Here is a 5,142-nt window from a genome sequence, read left to right as displayed (position 1 = left end):
CGAAGATTCAGACTGCTTTCAGTGCTGATGGTACTTCCGGAACAAATGTTAGCAAAGGGGAGCTTGAAGACGTAAGAGCCAGTTTCTAATCCTGGAATTCTGTTAAAGACAGAAGCTGCTAATGCTGAGAAGAGTAAGAGAGAGATAGAAGAGAAGATAGAGTTTGAAAGATGCTTACAGTGTTAGACACTTTGGAGAGAGCGAGAAGACTGATCAAGACTGAAGACTTGTCATACTGAAGACTCGACACCGAAGACTTCGTCAACATCCAAGGGGGAGTCTGTTGGTGCATATGTCTGTCGACTTCGTCTTGTATCGAGTCTTGTGTATAGATAGGATAAACCAGAGCTTGATAGTTAAAGAAATAGGATTTTAGTGTTGTTTGACCAGTTCACACGAACTGGCAGAGCCAGTTCATGCAAAGTGGCCACTTCGCACGAAGTGGACGATGACAGTTTCGTGGGGACTGGGAATCCTATAAATAGGTGAGTTGTGATTTCATTTGTAACATTGCTGATTCCGGAGCAGAGGTGTTGCCGAAGTGACAAGTGGTCTGTAAAGCTTTCAAATCAATAAACAAGACAGTTAGAGTGAATCCTAGTGTGAATCAAGCTGTAATCAAGTCCGAATCACTGAATTCCGCCTTTGGTTTGGATTTGAACTCTTCTGATCGACTCGTTTAGGTCGAATCTCGATCCTACACTTGGTAAAACTAGTCTTTTGTCAAAAGTCCATGTATGGAACTTAATCTCTTTTGATGGGTTGTAACTTAACTAAAATTGTGTTGGTTGAAACTAAACAAATTATGTTTGTAATGTTTTCTAAAACTTATGAATGGATGAACATCATATTTTAGTCATATAGTTGTTTATTATAATCGAATGCAATGAAAACTGGTCAAGTCACACGTACATGCTTTCGCAAAAGTCAGGGTGTGACAATTTTAGGGGTGTATTTATAAATAAAGAGGAAAAATGTTCTTACTTTTTTGGTATCTTAAAATGTTCATCCCTCATGCATTATAATATACTATAGATAACTGGCTCGTTTATCTTGCGAGCCTTTTCGAACCCAATAAGCAAAGCTTAGGCTCGAGTTTAACTCATTTTTTCTTTATTCTTCAAGTATTAATTTTTATATACACATATAGTAGGGTTCCTGCGCAAAGTGTGTTTTTCCTATAAAGTGTTGGAAGCGATCTGGGCCATCCAATGGGTGTGTTTAATGGTTGAGATCATCTTAGTGGCATTTTGGTAATATGTGTGTGATAATAATTAATTGATTTAACAGATTGGGGGTATTTTGGTCATTCAACGTGTTTTAAATCAATTAACAAACCGTCAAACATTAACCCACGTCTTACATTCATGCGATTTTCCCTCTCTCTAAAACACCCACTTCCGAAAACCCTTATCCATACCAAAATTCGCTAGTTTCATGGATGAAGATAACAAATTCGAACAAAAATACAAGTGTAAGTTGCTATTTAACTTGTTGATTGTGTTCTATAACTCGAATTTTCATCATCTGCGTGTTTTTTAGCGCCCCCTGCCACGTGTTCGGCCAGGATCCGTTCTCACTGTTTCAACACTTCCAACTGTTTTCTCCTAATCCCGTTTTATATACTAACATAATATATATTATTTAGTTATTTTATCATAATAACATATATAATAACAATTATGCATATATTTGATAAAGTTTATTTAAATTATAGGCCTGTTTAGTCTTGTGAAATTTCTTGAACTAGATAAATGAAGCTCATGCTCGAGTTTGACTATGTTATTATTTATTTATCAACTACTAATTTATCATGTATATATGGTGAGGATCAAATAAGAAGTATGAATTCGGTGAGAAGGCTAGGAAGGGATAGGTTTATGACAAATGACAACTTAAAAATTAAAAGAAAAGGGCATTTTAGTCAATGTTACACCAACCCGTCTTCAATCTCCTTTCACCTCTTTTTTCTTTCCTTGTATATCAAAACCCCACCCACCACCTCCACATCCACCACGTTCAATGATTGCTACCATCTTGTCGGAAACCAAATTTGAAACCAACACCATCTTGCCACTTTCACTTTCACCTTCACCCCCACCTATTACCATTTTCAGATCTGAACCAGCATCCACCACCACCACTCCACAACCTGTTTCTCAACTATTGGTCGGAGTTTTTTCACCATCCACCATCGTTAGTTGGACTTCTTTTGCAAGCTGTTTTTTTATTGCGTTTTTAGGTTATCAAACCTCAATTGTGTTTTTCACCTCATTATGTTTTAGTTAAAGTTCTTCTTTTCATTTTTTTTGTTCTTCTAGATGTTGAAAATTTTCAAGATGGAGATGAAAATTGGTAAGTTGTGCTTTATTTTCTAATTGCATTTTACAATAGTTTACTCTCTGGGTGAATTGTGTTTTTTTTTTCAATTGCGTTTTTTAACATAATTGTGTTTCATTTCATTTCAGAGTTGTGTTTTATATTCTGAATTGTGTGAATTGCATTTTATAGTAAATTAATTTTTGGTTGAATTATGTTTTACAGTAGCTTAGTTTCGGGGTGAATTGTGTTTATTTGAATTACGTTTCTAAACGGAATTGTGTTTTGTTTCACAATTGTATTTTTTTAAGAAGCAATGAAACAATCTTGTAATCATGACTTTGTTTAGTTTGATGATCATTTGTGTTTTAATCTGCACATGTATGTTTTTAATTTGATGTTCATTGTGTTATAGTATGGTATGCTTTCCATTGTGTTTTACGTATCTGGGTTTTCATTTTTTTATAAGTATAGCAAAAGTATACTCGTTTAAAAATAAAAATGCTCGTTAAAAAATAAGGTTGTATAAAAGTGTTATTAACGTTTTAAAAAAAATGAAGTAGAAGAAAGAGAAAATACTATCTTGAATGGACCATAATACCCCTTAAAAATCATGCGACTTTTTGTATTTGATGAACACATCCCCCTCTTTAATCTTAACCATCCATTATTCAATCTAGTGATTTGGATGACTTTCTAGGCTTCCTTCAAAAAACAACTTCCTATTATATCTTAACCCTATATATATATATATCGTTGGATCTGAGAGTGTATGATAGTGTGTGTTTTTGATAAAGCAGTTGAATAAATCGAACAATTCAATCAAACAGTAATAATAAACACATCAATCTAAACACAACTGGATTTGGGAATGATTGCAGAATGATTTCATATATTATTCATCTGTTTCGGTACAATCAATAAGTACAAAATCTCCCCTCACTGGGTGCACTCTCTCACTAAGTTCTTCTACCTTTTGGCTCTTAGTGTTACCTAATTACATTGACAGACTAGACTATATATAGTGGAGAAAACTGTTGGTGACATCACCATGAAAGCGACCCTAAACAACCTCATAAATGATGTAACTGTCAGTAGTTCATAGAACTGCTGGACAGTTAGAGAAAACACTGTTACATTGAAACTACTGCTAACAAAGAAGAAAACAACTGGATTTTCAAAAGTGGTGGAAAGGTTCCAGCACTTTTGGAATCTAATACTGCTGGTCTTGTGTTAGCTTGTTGACTTGGTCTTACGGTCTTTAGCTTTGACTTGTTGACTTGGCTATTGACTAGTTAATCCGTCACTTTATACTTGTCTTCATGGTTGTTTAAAGCAACAGTTCTGTTCCAGTAGTTCTGGTGGTTGTTTGAAAAGGTTTTAATGGGAGAAACTTCTGGACTTGTGATTGAACTTCAGCTTATTCCATCATGCAGGGAAGATGGTTCTCTTGGGTTTTGGTTTTCTTCATCAACAAATCTTACATAACCCAACATATATATTGTGAGGACCGTTTCGATCTTGTAAATGTTCCGGCCGACTCAATTTAGCTCTCCATATTGTGCAGAATTCAATTGGAAAGATGACAAACACAAGATATCACTGATAAACACTGATTTCATTAAGAAAAGTTTAAGTACAAAGCCTGAAATCAGTTTGGCTGAGCTTCGCTACAAGTTTCCAAAAGTTCTCAAATGGTCACACCCTCACAACTATTTATAAGAAAGCTTGTCCGTGCGAAGGACCTATGTGCGAGTGGACCTATTTGTGCGAGTGACTCTAATCCCCTTCGTATGAAGGACTCATCGTGCGAAGGGGTGTTTACATGATACTTTGTCATACCCCGAAATATCAGAGCATTGGCGTGACTGGACTGGTATCTTCATTGCACAGCAGAAGCAAAATAAGCTAAGACTTCTAGAAATTGAACGCCCACTAAGTACTCGACTCCACTTGGTTCTCCTATTCCAACCGTGCCTTAACTTTGAAGTGCAACCTGAGAAAGAAACATGCGAAAAATCAACATAAAGTTGAGCGAGTTCATAGTTTGTTTGTAAAAGATTTGAAATAAATCTTTTTGAATAACCGGTTTTTTTGTAGTATTGTAGAGAAAACGAATTTAAAAATCATTTTCTTGTCATGTTGTATGGAAACTTTGAATTGAAAACATGGTATGTTCTTGTATAAATCAAGTATTCTTGTATGTATCATGTATTCTTGTATAAATCAAGTATTCTTGTATGTATCATGTATTCTTGTATAAATCAAGTATTCTTGTATGTATCATGTTTTCTTGTATAAATCAAGTATTCTTGTATGTATCAGGGTTGTTAATGGGCTGCAAGGCCATTAACATGTGACACGACATAGGAAGTCAACAAGCCATAGGTATTTTTCTAGTAGTCGATTCACGACTGAGACACAAAAACACTACTTGGTTCTAGTTGTCACCAAGAGTGGGGCTGCCCTGACACCCGTTAGATTTAACCTTTTGTTCTGCGGTCTAAGTATGTACACGATTAATGGTGCTTATGGTACCCTATTCGTGACACGATTTATCGTATCATTCCTCACACGCATCATACTTGGTACTAGTTATCACCAAGAACGCTTCTTGTTTTTGTATTCATCTTACCATTACTCATGTATTTTTAAACTCTTGTATTTGTATTTTCCCGTAGTTTTAGAAAACTAGAATTATTGTGTATGCATATGTCGATAAATGCGCTTGTTTAAAAAATCGGTATAAAACATAAGCTTTTCGTAAACCATTTGAATCAGTTAAAGCTTGCTTGTAAAATGGTTTAGAAATATGTAATTCTT

This window comes from Helianthus annuus, chromosome 16 (assembly GCF_002127325.2).
Source record: "Helianthus annuus cultivar XRQ/B chromosome 16, HanXRQr2.0-SUNRISE, whole genome shotgun sequence".
Classification (NCBI taxonomy): Eukaryota; Viridiplantae; Streptophyta; class Magnoliopsida; order Asterales; family Asteraceae; genus Helianthus; species Helianthus annuus.
The sequence above is the reverse complement of the archived record's forward strand: the minus strand, read 5'-3'. Positions refer to the sequence as shown.